The sequence below is a fragment of the Mirounga leonina genome, unplaced genomic scaffold (assembly GCF_011800145.1).
Source record: "Mirounga leonina isolate KUSES-001 unplaced genomic scaffold, KU_Mleo_1.0 Mir_125, whole genome shotgun sequence".
Classification (NCBI taxonomy): domain Eukaryota; kingdom Metazoa; phylum Chordata; class Mammalia; order Carnivora; family Phocidae; genus Mirounga; species Mirounga leonina.
Genome location: NW_023270305.1, coordinates 70,195,950 through 70,212,175, shown reverse-complemented (window position 1 = coordinate 70,212,175; position 16,226 = coordinate 70,195,950). Strand labels below are relative to the sequence as shown.

Here is a 16,226-nt window from a genome sequence, read left to right as displayed (position 1 = left end):
AACCCAGTCTTCACTCACTGATACCTGCTTTATCCTGTGTCCCAGCCTGTCCTGGGTGCCGCTGTCCTGAAAGTATACCAAACCGCCTTGTCCTACAGATCTCAAAGTAGAGCCAAACAATGCATGTCTGTGCCTTCAGAGGGTTCAGCTCACCCAGCCCCTGTTTGCACAGAAAACTAGTTGGGACTCTTTCTTTTGTACATAAGGCTTGCAAAAGGCTTGTCTGGCATTTAAAAAACCAGAGAGACAGACTCTGTGGCTCATGTAAGTGGAACATCATGGATAGCTGGCTTTAGGAATAGCTGGATCCAGGACTCTAAAGAGAGTGTCTGGGTGCATTTGTTTTTCTCTCTTCGTGTCTTGGTGCTGCTTTCCTCTGTAGACTCACATCCTCCCAGACCCAACAGAAAAGAAATATTTTCAACAGTTCCATAAACACCCTGACTCTCTTAGGCCTGAAATAAGTCGTGTGCCTGTCCCTGCAGCAGCCACTTTTGCCAGGGGCTCAGCTACATTGACTTGGGCCATTGCTGTAGCTCCTGGATGGGGCCACACCATGGACTGAGAGGCAGACCTTGGCAGGTTCTTACTAAGTCCGTGAGCGCACACGGTTTCCACCCCTGCTGTGCCCTCCCTGTTCAGTGGTGCCCAGGAATGAGGAGTTGCTGCCTCTGCCAACCATTTGAAGTAGCCTGCAGCCTGAAAGGTCTTCACCTTCCCCTGCTGCACGGGTTTCTGTTCCTAAGAGGCTGCAGTCCTCACTTTTCCTTTGTTCGAACTTCAGTGACTTAAAGGAAAACCCTTGGTTAGTGGAGTCTGTAGCATTGGACGCAGAGCCATGTGCTTCCCACTCCACCCCCAGTTTATGCTTTAGATGCATCACCCCTATTCCCTGGCCCTCCCCTGGGGGCTGGAAAGCATTCTGTCCCTTCTTCTGGAAGTCCCAATTTTCCAGCCCTTCTGAGTGAAGCCTAGCCACAAGTAGGGCATAGATCTTTCTGGGCTACCCTAAGCCTGTATTGTAAGAGGCACCTCAGAAGGGGGCTGGATCAATGTGAAGAGCCCTCTTCCCCCAACCAGTGATGCTGTGTGCCCCGCTCCCACCACGAGGTCACGGACCAGGATACACTGGAGGCCACAAACACTTCCTTGTCTGGATGGCTGCAGGCACCAGGCTTGCGACAGCTCCTTGTCTTTGTGGGCGAGCACTGTGTCCTCACACGTGGGTCGTGTGACTCACCTGCAGGCTCCCCTAATGATGTGAGGGCCGCACTCACAGGTCTTGACGCACCTGCGGAATAGTGGTTCTCTACCCTGGCTACATTTGAAATCACTAAGAAAATACTGACACCTGGGTCCCATGGCCAAAAATTAGGCTGGAGCATGACCTGAGTATCAGGAGTTTTAAAACCTCCCCAGGTGATTCTGACATGCAACCAGGGTCGGGAACAACTGCTCTAAAGCTGTGGTTCTCAAACGTTGGCATGCAGAGGAATCACCTGGGGGGTCTTGTTGCAGTGGGGATTCTGAGCCCATAGGTCTGGGCAGAGCCCGAGAGTCTGCACCACTCACCAGCTCCCAGGCGATGCTGAGGCTGCTGGTCCCCAGGGGCAGTCAGTAGGGACAGGTGGGTCCTCCCTTGCACGGCAGTGGGGGTGTCAGATTTGGCCACAAGATTAGCTGATACAGCTCCCAGAGAGAGCTCTGGGGAGGGGGCTCCCCAGCACCTCTGTCCTCCCTCGGAGCCCAGTGTGACTGTCAGGCATTCAGGGTTGCTTCGTGCTGCAATGCCTTAGTCCGTGGGGAGAAACTAGAAACAGCAGTCCAGTGGTCTCTGGGCTCACGGCAAGGGGAGGGGTGCAGAGACCTCAGGACTCTGCCCCGTGCTGTGGTCCTGCTTCTTTTGCCCACTGTCACCTGGTGACTCTTCCCTTGATTAACGACTCAGAGTTGCCTGGCATGGACGAGACACTCGTAGTACTCGACTCAGCCAACATTTAAAGAGTAAACGTATATGAAGTATTTACAGCAATTCTTGGCACATGGTGGGCTGCCATCATCATCAGGCTTTGGCTCACTAGAAGGTGGAATTTGAGAAATCCCCAAGGTTCTCACGTGTTCACGAGGTCTTGCCAGGTCAGCACACCTGCCTTTCTGTGGTCACTTTCCTGTGCATCAGCCAAGTAAAGAATGCACGCCATTCTCCCTTCATGACTCAAGTACTGTGCTTAGTCCTGTGTCTGCAAATGACCCTGGCCAATAGGAGTACATGGTTTATATGTTGCATTGTGTTCATCATTGTGCATTTATTAAGCACCTGTTGCACACTTGGCACCTTGGGATATACAGAAATAACCAGATTTATTGGCATTGTCCCCAAAGAATTCACAGTCTAATTGAGGAAGCCAGCTATGACCCATGAGACTGCAAAAGTCATTAATTGCTAAATGTTGTGGGGCATTTATGTACTATACCCAAGTCCCATGGAAACATTTCAGAAAATGGGGATTTTGCTGCTTTTTAAAGGTCTTCAAAATACAGAGAGGCTGGAATAATTTGGAATATTAGATATCTTCACATAACCAGCCAAATGTAAGTTCATATTGCTCCATGTCCTTACTCTCCAAGCTTGATGTCTCTAGATTACAGCATAGGAAGATATTTATGTCAAGCCCAGCCAGCCCCCACATCTGAATCACACAGGAGCACTTTGTCAGAGAATCTTACAAAATGGCTGAAATAAAATCAACTATTTGAGAATATTTTTTTTTTCTTAGACATTCCAAAGGAAGTTAACAAAGTGAAAGACCTTCTTAAAAGTGTTTATGGGTTTGTTACTTAACGCATGCTGCCCTTGGATTTTAGGTGCATCAGTGGTGAGCCTCACGCATTGAGAACACATTTACGAAACACCTACTGTGTGTAGGTATGAAGGCTACAGAGGTGAAAAGAGCTTGTCTCTGCCCTTAAGAAGCACAAGGTCCAGGAGCAGAGATATGTAAGAAAGAATGTGGTGACCGGCCAGGGACTCCCAGGAAGGATGCAGGGTGCCCGACAAGCACAAAGATTTCCCAGGGCCTGGGGTGGTGGTGGAAATTGCTGACAAGTGTGGGAGGTGAAGAGCAGGAATTCCTGGCAGGTGTGCCGAGTCTTGGGCGTGGCTGCCTGTGGCTTCCTGGGGAAACAGGGGGGAGGTAAGGGGGATGGGCCAGACGGGAGGGCGGCATTACCACTAAACTTCCATTTCTGGATCACAAACAAGCAGTACTTTGAGAACTCGAGGTAGAAAATGTATTTTCGGGGCACCTGGGTGGCTCAGTCGGTTAAGCGTCTGCCTTCGCCTCAGGTCGTGATCTCAGGGTCCTGGGATAGAGTCCTGCATCGGGCTCCCTGCTCAACAGAGAGTCTGCTTCTCCCTCTGCCTCTCCCCCCCGCCACTCGTGCACTCTCTCTCTCTGACAAATAAATAAAATCTTTTTTCTAAAAAAAGAAAGAAAAGAAAATGTATTTTCACTATGCATTGTCCTCAGCTCAAACGGGTTTTATATGTTGGCTGACGCACACATCTTCACAGAAAAAGAAACTTGTGCCAATTTTACAGACCTTTACTTTTCAGAAGTAACTTAATGGTCCCTTCGAGATCACATATGAGTCCAAACCACTGCTATCATAATGAAGACTGAGGCCCAGAGCGGGAAATGATTCCCTCCAAGTCATTCAGCTGGTTAGTAGCTAGTTAGTGGTAGAGCCAAGACTAGAAGCGTCCTAGAGATGCATCACCATTTCTGCCAGTGGTGTGGCCGCCCCAAGCAACCGGCAGTAGCTCCCCGGAGTGCTGCGTGGGGAGTCCTTCTGAGAGTGATGCTGTGTTTGATTATTGACGTGTGCCAAGAGCAAGCCGTGGGAGCGCGGCCGCGGGTGTAGCCTGGGTTGCCGTACCACCTTCTCTCTCCTTGTGATGATAAAAACGAAGTAGTTCGAAAAGGCAGAAGCTGTGGTTCGTGGTCACTTTAAGAATGAAGCTTCCAAGACATTCATGTAAGTCGGTAACCACGTACTGGGCTCTGGTACAGCCCTCGGTGCTGGGGACACAAAGCCGCATCCCACGCAGCCTGGCCCTTACTAAGCTCAGTCTCAGGGCCAGCGCCGTGTTCAGTAGGAACGTCAGCAGCTTGTAACAGAATGGGAAAACTGTGAAAAGTAATTTAACAGATTTCTGCTCTGCAGTGCATTTGTACTGGTCGTCTAAATCAACTATTTTCTAAGTTAACTTAAAAACAAAGTGAATACCGTTTTAACAGCTAAGGTAGCAACGCGATTTTAGACCTATAGGGGCATTAAAATAAGATTACCTATATCCTTACACAATTCAAAAGAAACAAAGGCAAACAAGTGCAGACCCAGAATTTGTTTTCAGTAATTTTACACTCTCCTCAAATCTTCGCATCTAACCCCAAAACCTCAGTGTTCTCCAACTCGGAAAGCTCACTGGAGCATTCTGGCTTTTGCTCTCAAAAACAGGAAGCTAGTTTGGGGCTGAACCTGGGATCAAGCTGGCTGATGGAAGATCTGAGAGAGAACTGACCCAGAGGCAAGTGAACAGGCCAGCAGGCCACATTTGTGTGGTGACAAAAGGTGTCATGCATGCCCATGAGGGCAAATCCTTGGCAGCTGCATCTCGAAGTGCAAGCCTACCACGGGCAAATGTGTCATTTCCTTGGCTGCCTGGTTCCTGTTATCTTTATTTTTTTAATTTTTTTTATAAATGTGGATACTTGCACCTCTTTACTTACATCAGCACAGCCGAAGCCCATTCTCTTAATCTGTTACAGTGTGTCGTTTCCAGCAATTCCTGATGCCCCCCGTTGAATCGTCTATGTCTGTGTATTTCTTAGGCTGCAAGGACCTGCACGAATGGGATAACAGCGCACTCTTCTGGGCTCGCTCTTTTCTTTCCTGTGCTGTCCCTCTTGGCTGGGGCCTTCCCCTCTGCCCTCTGTCAGAGATAGCAGGGACCTTCCTCAGCAGAGCGGAGGGACTTTTCTTTGCATCCCTGGGAGTTGGGAGATGGACCGGGACATGCCGCGGGTGACCAGCCGCATGTGGCCCAAGGCGGAGTGATTTCTCCCTGCAGCCTGTGCAGGATGCCTCCTGATTCTCAGCTGGGGTCCTGTCCTTGGGTGTCATTTTGCGGTTTCCACAGAGTTGTGTTCAGGTGGAAGGAATGGTGAAAAAACGTTCAGTGTGGCAGCATGATCCACAGCTACTCTTTCTGGGGTGGTGCTGGTGGTTATTGGTTTTTGGTTTTGGTTTTGGTTAAAATCCCTGTAATTCATGATGGCTGTTGGGTTCTTTATAATGTCACTTTGGGATAGGAAGCAAGTAGCAGACACAGACGTCACACTTACCACTTTGTACTGAACAACACCTAGCAAGGGGAGATTTTAGTTACCTGACTCATTTCTGACCCTTGTAAATAGCTACTCTAAGTAATTTAAATGCTCCATGGAGCTTTGGGGCCGTTAATTGTTTGGTTTGACTGCCTTTGTGTCTGAAAAGAATTTATTGATAGTGAACCCATCCTTTCTCTTTGTGTTTTAAACAGCCCAAATGTTCAAAATAGTACTTGAGGAAAACCACACTGTGATATCTTTAAAATCCCAAGGGGGACTTTGTGCGGGCTGCTCTAGAGGCATGGGGAGGCCGAGTGGCCTCTGTCCCGGGGGTCTTCCCCAGCCGGCTTCCTGGCAGGCCCTCAGGGCCCCCCATTCTGCATCGCTGTTCCAGGGCAGTTCAGGGGGGCCAGAGCACAGTGGGAGGGGCCTGCCAGAGGGACGGGAGACGCAGCGGAACTAGAAGCGAAGCTGCCTCCTGTGACAGAAGCTTGCTGTGGGCCAGCCCGCGTGGACGTGCTTGGCAGCCTTGGCCGAGAGGCTTGCCTTCCTTGCTGTGCGGGGTTCTGTAGGCTCCACAGTGGTGCTTTTCCCTCCAGCTCAGACACAGAAACGATGTGGAGACACGGGGAACAAGTGTGAAAGTACCTTGGAAATGGCAGGAACAGCCTCTCACAAACGAGCTCCTGGTTCTAGCGGATGAGATCCCGCCGTGTGCCCGGCCCTGGGCAGGAACTTGCACTCTGGAGCTGCCCCAGCTCTAGCCCCTCCTCGGGCTGCCAGGGCAGGAGACCCAGACTCAGGGAGGGAAGGCTCTGAGTCCTGGTCTCCTTACAGCCCCTGCCTTGTCTTCCAAAGAAACTATTGGAGCTTCTCCTAATTATGAACAAAATACAGGTTCAATCAGAAAAATTGCAAAACCTAGAAGAGCACAAAAGGAAAGCTTAAAATATATATGATTACGTGACCCAGAAATAACTGCAGGTCACATCTCTTTGTGGTCCTGCCTGTATTTCTCTTATGCATCCAGAGGCTTTAAAAAATAATGGGTTTTACCGCACGCGCTATTTTATAACATGGTGCTCGTCCAAGGAGAGTCCGTGGACCGCATCACTGGCATCACCCAGGGACTTGGTAGAAATACAAGACTCCCAGGCCCCACCGCAGACTGACTCAAGCCACATCTGTGCTGGGAGGCCTGCAGAGGGCGGGCCTGCAGAGCCACCGGTGGAATCACGGCTCTCGGCCACTCTTAGCATAGAGAATGTGCCCATTCTCCTGTGTCAATCAATATTTTCATGTAACGCGATTTTGGAAGACTACCTCGCATTCCCTCATATGGCAGTGTCCCAACACCATAACCAGTCTCCTGCTGATGAGCTTTTGGAACGTTCCTGGAGTGCTGCTGTGCCCTCTTCCAGGGTACTTGATGATCTCCTGAGGGCAGATTCCCAGAAGTGCAGTTACTGGGTCAGAAAAGATGTTGAGGGCTGTTGATGCATGCTGCCAGATTGTCAGCCCAGAGAGGAGATAGCTTGACCATCACTCCAGCTCTTGGCCTGCACTTCTTAGGAGGCAGCTACTCTCATGGGAAAGAGCTCACACTTGGGTGAGGTACAGGCTTTGATTTGAGGGTCAGATTTTCTACTTCCTGGCTCAGTGATCTTGGACTGGTTGCTTAACTTCTCTGATCCTGTTTTCTCACCTGCAAAAAGGAGATGAGATGTGCTGTTTAATTCAGAGAAGTTTGTGAGCATTCAATGAGAGAAGGCATAGCCATCTGGGATCTGGGACCTGCTTTATTTTCTTCCCTCTGAATAAAATGAGCGCAGGGCCCTGACACAAAGCCCTTTGATGTCCTTGCATAAAAGATTTTCTGTTGGGGGTTTATAGACTCCATTATAATAGCAAAGCACCAGGGGTGTTATTGGCCTTTTGGTTTGGTTCTCCCATGTCCCAAGGGATGTATGGCTTGGGCGCTGCAATGAAGGGCAAAGAAAGCATCAAAGAAAGGAAATTCCTGAACATTTTTCTTGAAATTAAGCAGAGGTTTAAGATGTCCAAACTGTGCCATGGAGTACACACTGGGAGGTGGTACAGAGGTGTGCCTGTGTGAGCGGCCTGGCCTGGAGTGCATCTTCCTCTCCTGCTCCTCAGTGTGCCTCTTGGTCCCAGGGACATCCAGCACTGTGACCCCAAGATGGGGCAGGCCGTAGCAGGTGGCGCTGGGGTGGGCTCAGAGCTCAGTGTGGCTGGCAGAAGCCGGCCTCGAGCAGGAGTGGGTTGCTGCTGTGGGCCTTACTGGGTTTGACCAGCTCATGCCTCTGGGGGAATGCTGCTAGCTGGGACCTCCAAGACATCAGCCCTGAGGCCATCCCTGGCCCTTCAATAGTTCATTCTACCACATGGTCCCCTCAGCCGCCTACAGGGTACAGGGGACCCTGCAGCCTGTTGTCCCTCTTCCATGAGAAGGCTAAACCCTTAGCAGCTGACTCCTGCCAGCATCGAGGCAGAAGGCCTTCATCCTCTAAAGCACACAAAGGCGAGTATATATAAAAATCTTCAAAGCTCTTGGTGATTGTTTCCCAAGTTCTCTAAACTCACTGCTTTCTTTTGTCACCATCATATAAATGGCTCATGCTTTATTGTTTAAATTATGAACTGTCTGACTAGAACTTTGTATAGATGCATTTTGGAATTCTTAGAACCATCTTCAGAACCATCTCCCCCACCCCCTGCTGCCTGCTTGCTCCTTGGTTTCAGTGATAATACAGAATCAACTTGTCATCTAGAGCCTTCTGCCAACCCTCCAGACGTTGCCTGGAAACTGCTGACTGTCCTGGTTACGCAGCCTTTAGACATTGGACAAACTTGAGGCAGGTGGCGTTGTGAAGCTGGGAGTCTATCACTCCTAAGTGGCTCAGCTGCAGATATCAGAGAGGACATCGCCAGGGAGGGTGGCGTTGTGCTGGCGGGAGGCCAGGGAGCCTCGCCAAGCAGGCTGCAACTGGCGCTTTCTCCAGTGGTGTGGTCTGTGCACCTGCCAGTGTGGTCTCTAGCAGGGTGTGCTGGGAATCCTGTCACTGCCACGGGGAATGGGGTGAGCAGGTGCCCCACTAACACAAGCATTTGGAAGGTCCCAGGAAAACAGACCACAAAACCTATCATGGACCTGGGAGAACATGATGGGTCTTTAAGAACAAAGAACAAGAAAGCCAAAGCTAAGGAGCACGTGTTCGGTGGCAGAGACGAATGTGTCCCCAGCAGTGGCCCCTTGCTCTGCAGGTACACTTCAAGGAGGGCAGGCCATGCTGAGTGTTCCTGGGGCCAGAACAAGAGGGAGGCATAGGACTTGGCTGTGTTAGGCTCAGAATCCGCTTGGGATTTTTTTCAGCATTGGATCTTATTTCTTCGTGGGATCAGCCCCTACCCAGATGGAAAAGGCAGCCTTATCCCGTCATTGCCCTCTGCCCGCCTCTGTGCGGAACCCAGTGAAACAAAGTCCGGGTTTGTTATTTTTCATTCTCAGCAATTTGGCAGCGACTCCACTTAGAGGGAGGCAGGTGCCGGCTCCGGACCAACTTCCTGCAGTGTCAGGCCGCCCCCAGCCCTGGCCTTCCGATGGGGAGTGAAGGAAGCAAGTGCGTGGGTTTCACCCCTGCCCGGGGGCTCGCAGGGCCTCAGGGGCGCTGCGGTTGGCAGAGGCCCCACTTCCTCGTGGCCGGGAGGTGCGGGTGGGGCCAGGCCCAGTGAGGCTGCTTGGGGAGACAGGGAAGAAGGCTCTGGATCCGCACTCAGTGGTGTCCCAAGGGCCCTCAGCTACCGTGGGACGTGGGGGATGGGACAGGGAAGGCCCTCTCTTCTGCCTGCTGCTGGTTTCCAGCAGGATGAAAGCGCGGGAGGCTTACTGAGCATCCAGGCCAGAGCCCAGGTGGGCTTTGGAGGACGAGAGATGGGGGTGGGGGGGGTGCCAAAACTGCCACCCCCTGGGGCAAAAGACTAGACCTGCAGCATCTATTGTCATGTTTTCTAGTATGCTTATGACCTTCATTGCAGACATGAACGTATCTCCTTGGATTGGGTGAACTCTGGGGCAAAATAATGATTTTCTTTGTTTGCGTGCATATATTGGGGGCGGGGGAGCAGGGAGCAGAAGTGGGGGTGGGGGAACGAAAGGAAGGGAGAGGGGAAGAGGACCGGGAAAACAAAGCGTTTTACTCTCCCTGTGCCACGCCTGAAACTGGGATCCACATGGCCCAGTCTGTACACTTGGGGGGGTGGGAAGATAGCAGAGGCCAGAGTGAAAGACCATTAGAATGATTCCCGTCCTCCAGGGCCCAGCACCGGGGGGCTTGGCCGCAGCGGACAGCCTGGGCTGTGGGGGCTGCCGTCCACAGCCGACCGCATCCTCTGACGTTGTGTGGCTCTCAGGGCATTGCGTCCTGTCACAGAGGTACCGGGGAAGCTTTGCTCAGGATAAACAAGTCGTATGTCTTGTTCACCGGATGGAGATTGCCCAGTATGGCAGCCTTGGTCAGCCCGGGCGATTGTCCTGTCTGCACCTCACTTGGGCTGGTTGGACGGTCCTGGGATGTAGATGGTGCCCCTTCAGCAGCACCCATCTTGGCAATGTGGGGGACGCTCGGGGACTTGGGGGCAGATGGTCCACCCCGCTGAGCCTCACTCTCTTCTTTTGTTACAAAGGGTCAGTAACCAGCAATTTAGGATTCCTTGTGAACCCAGGCTTCTGTGCTGTGTAAAGCCCTGTGCGTGGACGTCCCCCTCATTATTGTTCTTGTTTCATAAAAACCTTTTTACTGATAATTATTCAACCTCAGTGTCTGAGTCTGCCTATTTTTAAGTGGGCCAGAATGAGGGCTGGTGTTATGTCTCCTTATTAATAGCCCTTGGAGCATGACTTCCTACCAAAAACAAAAAAAATCTCAGCTCTGCATCTGCCATGCTGCAGAAATGCCAATCACATATGTAACATCCTAGATAAATTCAGCTGTAAGAACTTTCTTCGTGTCGTTATTTTTGGTATACGTGCATTTAAAAAGGGAGTTTTATTGGGGCGCCTGGGTGGCTTAGTCAGTTAAGTGTCTGACGTTGGCTCCGGTCATGATCTCAGGGTCCTGGGATGGAGTCCCATGTTGTGATGCATGCTCAGCAGGGAGTCTGCTTCTCCCTCTCTGCTTCCCCTTCCCCCTCGCATGAGCACATGTGCACACGCACATACGCTCCCTCTCTCTCTTGTTCTGTCTCAAGTAAATAAAATCTTTTTTAGACATGGGGACTTTATTATCTCAGTAAACTGATGACGTTGAACGTGACCCAGCCCTGAGAAAGCTTCCCTGTGCCCTGGGTTCCAGTGTCCCATTTGTCAGATGTGTGTGCCACCATTCTGCACAAGGTGCACCTCTCCCTCCAAGATGCAAAGCTTCTAAGTTACACAGCATCTCGGCATTAGAGTGAATTTATATTCTGTTTTCCCAAGAACTGTGCAAATACAATATCTACGTTAAGGTTGCAAAGCTTGAAGTTCTTATGCTTAACCTATTTTTGAAATAATAGTTTTGTAGATATCTCTAATAGCATTTTTTTCACTTTAATAACCTAAGAATGTCTAAACTAGTGTTCTTCAAATCTCATATGCAAACGTTCACTTCTGGATGTGTCATGCAGCACAGTCTGAGACCTAAGTTTTATTGAGGAATGTTCGTAGAGGCTTAGGCTTCATGTGTGAACACAGGTTCACGTGTGCACGTCTCCATATATACACTGCACCATATGCATTCCCAGCTAAGTAGCTTATCGGTTTGCCAACTTACGAGGATTCAGAATACCATAAAATCAACTGTTACGTAAATTCCAGAAAAATGGTGTAGGTTATCTAACATAAGATACTTGTTTACGTGCTTAAAAACTGTGCTGTTTGTCTTGTGGACAACCAAGTTTGTTCGAATGAAACTCGTCGTTTCTTTGCAAAGAAACAGCTCAGTGAAATGTGGCCAGTGCCTCATTCTTTCAGCAATTCCTCACTGTTCCTGCCCAGGCCATAGCCAAAGGGAAGCCTGAGGATGGGGACAAAGCATCTGGAGCAGGGACGTCCTCTGCATCCATGTTCCTTCGCTCCTGAAGGCCACTGAACTTCAGCTCTGCCTGGTTGTCCCTAAGTAATGTCTAAAGGAAGACCGTGGGCAAGCAGAGCTCAGGCTGAAGAAGTGTGACATAGTTTAGCTAAGTGGAGTGCAAGGTGGCCTTGGGAATTGACTGGGTAGTTGATGCTGTCCATTTTTATCAGGAGGTGATTCTTTGTCTAGCAAGTGTTGTAAGTGCCTCTGGTTCATTTGTTCATTCATTCATTCATTCATTCTTTCATCCATTCATCCATTCAGTAAGGTTTATTGAGCACCTGTTGTATGGCAGTACCCTGCAGGTGCATGTTCCCTATCCTCAAGGAGTTAGTCTTCAAGTTTTGATACGGGATGACTTGCTTCTGTAGGCCAAGACTAATTTTAGTGTTTCGTAAGATAAACAATTACAGGATCCTGGAAACTTTGAAACTGACCACCGGTATGTTCCTTTACTCTCCCCTCTTGCTCCACTCAAAGCACCGTGACTCAGTATCTGAGTTCTCTGGTTTCAACCCTTTGCTCATAAGACTTCTTGGCTTTCTTTTCTCCCAAATGTCAAAGTGGATCTATCCCTTTCTCCCCCCTGTCCTTTCTGACAGGTAGACAGAGAAGGTTTTGTGCATACCCATCTAGGTGTCAGAGAAATGGCTGTGGTGAGTCCAGCCTTGACACCCTGTCACTTTGGGGTGGGTGCAGTGGTCAAGTCCTCTGCTCTGGAGGATAATAATATCTATCATGAATCACTGAACTGCCACAATTTTTGAAGAGAGATTTCTCACAGGAACTTTGCAAGCATTACACATTCCATTTGCCTCAGTAATGTGAAACTTATTTTTCTAAAAAAGGTACAGGCAGATCCTGGTGTGACTCACTAGAGAACAATAGTTAAGTCACAGTTTATTTTCGTCTTTTTCCCCAAGAAAAGGAAAAATTGATTAAATGTATAGGGAATGTAAGCAGGCTTAAATCTATAAAGCAGAACTGGATCAAAGAATCATGCAGCAACAGATCATGATTAAAACTGGCAAGTGCTGTGAACAGGAGGTGTGTTGTGGGAGGTCCTAGGTCATCCTGAAGGGGCACATCAGTCTTCTTGAGGAAAGAGAACTGAAGATAAGTAGGAGTGAATAAGAAAAAAGTAGGTGTGAGGGCAGGGAAGAGCATGTCCAAGCAGAGGGAACAGCATCTGCAAAGGCCCTGGGCTGGAAAGAAATGGAACGTTGTGTGAAGAGAGAGCAGGGCCAGGGCACACATGTGTGCTATCTCTGCACAGGGCCTCTGGCTGAAATCCAGACTGCCTACCCTTCTTGTCCACACTCAGGTTTACCCACGTATATATTGCTCTCCATTCCTACCCCCATCTCCAAGCTTCCATCTGAGATCATATCCTTCTTCCTTTAGTACTTGTTTTAGTGTGGAATTGCTGGAGACAAATTGTATCTTGTCTTCTGTTCCAAAAAGCTCTTTATCTCACCCTTTTTCTTTTTTCTGGTAACACTTTTTTTTTTTTTTAATCCAGGAGCTTTGTTGACATATAATTTATGTACCATAAACTTCACCTGTTTAAAGTGCACTGTCAACAGGTTTTAGAGTATTTATAGAGTTGTGCAACTATGAACATAATCTAACTTTAGAATGTACTCATCTCACCCCAAAGAAACCTTGTGCCCAGTAGCAGTTACTTCCCACTTCACCTCTCTTCCCCCACACCCCACTCCTCAGCCCTAGGCAAACACCAATCTACTTTCCATCTCTAGGGATTTGCCTATTCTGGATATTTCATAGAGGTTGTGGTTTTTTGTGTTGGCTTCTTTCACCCAGCATAGTGTTCAAGGTTGATCCATATTGTAGTATGAATCAGTACTTCATTCCTTTTTATGGCTGAATAATATTCCATTATAGGTATATACCACATTTTTTTATCTGTTCATCAATTGATGAACGTTTGGGTTATTTCTACTTTTTGGTTATTATAAATAGCACTGCTGTGAACCTTGGTGGACAAGTTTTTGTGTGCACTCTTTTTCATTTCTTTTGTTATACACACGACAGAAAATTTATCATCTTAACCATTTTTAAGCGTGCAGTTCAGTGGGATTGAGTACATTCGTATTGTCATGCATCCATCCCCACTGTCCGTCTCCAGAATGCTTTTCCTCTTGCAAAACAGAAAGTCTGTTCCCCTTAAACAGTTACTCCCCATTACAGCACTCTCCAGCCCCTAGAAACCACCATTCCTATTCTCTGTCTGTATGATTTTGACTCTTCTGAGTAGTGGAATCATACAGCATTTGTCTTTTCATGATTGGCTTATTTCACTTAGCAAAATGTCTTCAGGGTTCATCCACGTTGTAGCTTATTTCAGAATTGCCTTCCTTTTAAGGATGACAAGGGAAAGCTTTCTTCTATCATTTTGCTATTTTTTTCTATACCTTATAGATTTTTTTATCACTAATTTCATGCATTACTGTCTTCTTTTGTGTTTAGTTGATTTTAAATGTCTCAGTTCCTTTCTCCTTTCCCTTTGTACATATTCCATAGCTATATTCTCTGTGGTTCCCATGGGAATAACACTTAACATCCTAAAGTTATAACACTTTAATTTGGATTTATACCATCTTAACTTCAGTAGCACACAAAACCCCAGTCTCCTTATATGTCTGTCTTCATTTGTTTCAGTTGTTGATGTCACGGAATAACGTCTTTATGCATTGTGTGTCCAAAAACATAAACTAATACTTTTTAAAAATACATCACTCTGTTATATAATGTAGAAAACAAAATGAAGAATTACAAACCAAAACTACAACACTACGAGCTCTTAGACTACTAATTGCTTTTTTAAAAACACATTAGTGTGGGGCACCTGGGTGGCTCAGTCGTTAAGTGTCTGCCTTCAGCTCAGGTCATGATCCCAGGGTTCTGGGATTGAGCCCCGCATTGGGCTCCCTGCTCCACGGAGAGTTTACTTCTCCCTTTCTCTCTCCCTCTGTCTCTCCCCCTGCTTGTGCACGCTCTCTCTCTCACTCGCTCAAATAAAAAAATAAAATCTTAAAAACAAAACAAAACAGTGAGGCACCTGGCTGACTCAGTCAGTAGAGCATGCGACTTTTGATCTCAGGGTCGTGAGTTCGAGCCCCATATTGGGTGTGGAAGCCTACCTCAAAAGAATTAAAAAAAAAAAAAAAAACAAAGAAGTAGATTAATTCTCTTCAAAAAATGAAAAAAAAATATATTAGACTGGAGTTCATTCTTTCCATCACTGTGGCTGCTGCCCTGTGTATGCTCAGGCTTTGGAAGAGGCTTCCTCCAGTGTCCTCCGTTGTGGCAAAAAGAAGGTCTGGTTGGATCTTAGTGAGACTGATGTAATTGCCAGTCCAACTCCCATCAGCAGATCCAGAAGCTGGTCAAAGACGGTCTGATCATCTGGGAGCCTGTAACTATCCATTCCTGGGCTCCATGGCAGAAAAACACTTTGGCCTCGCCAGAAGGGCCAGCATATGGGCATAGGGGAATGAAAGGCTACTGCCAGCACTCAGATGGCCAAGAAAGTTCCCTGGATGAGGAGGATGAGAATTCTGTGCTGGCTGCATAGAAGATCCTGTGAATCTAGGAAGATTGATCACCACATGTATCACAGCCTGTCCTGGAAAGTGAAGGTAACATGTTGGAAAACAAGCAGATTCTCATGGAACACATCCATAAGTTGAAGTCAGAAAAGGCTCACAAGAAGCTTCTGGCTGACCAGGCTGAGGCCTGTGGGTGTAAGACCAAGAAAGCATGTAAGTGCCTTGAAGAGTGGCTCCAGGCCAAGAAGGAGGAAATTATCGTGACTCTGTCCAAGGAGGAAGAGGCCAAGAACTCAGACTCCCCCTCTTTTGTCTGTACATCGTGGCCTCAGCAATTACGTAGATTAGTCATTCAATAAAACAAACCTATATCTGCCAAAAAAAGGTATTAGTCTTCTAAATCATGTAGAAAACAAAAAGTGGAGTTACAAACCCATGTGCCCATGTGTTTACCTTTACTAAGATATTTCTTCATATGGCTTCAGATTACTGTCTAGTGCCCTTTTGTTCAACCTGCAGGACACCCTTGAACAAATACTTCTTTCAGGACAGGTCTAGTGGTAATGAACTCAGGTTTTGTTTATCTGGAGATATCTTAATTTATCCTTCCCTTTTGAAGGGCAGTTTTGCCACATATAAGGTTCTTGGTTGACTCTTTTTCCTTTTACCACTTTGACTATATCAGCCCATTGCCTTCTGCCCTCTCTAGACTTTCTGAGAGAAATCTGCTTTATTGAGGATCTCTTGTATGTGATGACTTGCTTCTCTCTTGCTGCTTCCATGATCCTTTTTGTCTTTGGGCTTCCATAGTTTGATTATAATGTATCTCAGTGGGGTATTTTTGAGTTCATCCTGTTTGGAGTTCATTAACTTCTTGGATGTTTATATTCATGTCTTTCATCAAATTTGGGAACTTTGGAGTCGCTATCTCTTCAGGTATTCTCTCTGCTTCTTTCTCTCTCTTCTCCTCTGGGATTCCCACAATGCATAGGTTTGTCTACTTGGTGGTTTCCTTATGCTCTGTTCATTTTATTTCAATCTTTTCTCTTTCTCTTCCCTGGACTCAATAATTTCCATTGACCTGTCTTCAAGTTTTCTGATTCTTTCTTCTGCCTACTGAAATCTGC

At 47.8% G+C, this 16,226-nt stretch overlaps 1 pseudogene; it reads left to right on the top strand.

Moving 5' to 3' along the window:
* Positions 1–14,812: 14,812 nt before the first annotated feature.
* Positions 14,813–15,817, top strand: LOC118007577 (annotated as a pseudogene).
* Positions 15,818–16,226: the final 409 nt, after the last annotated feature.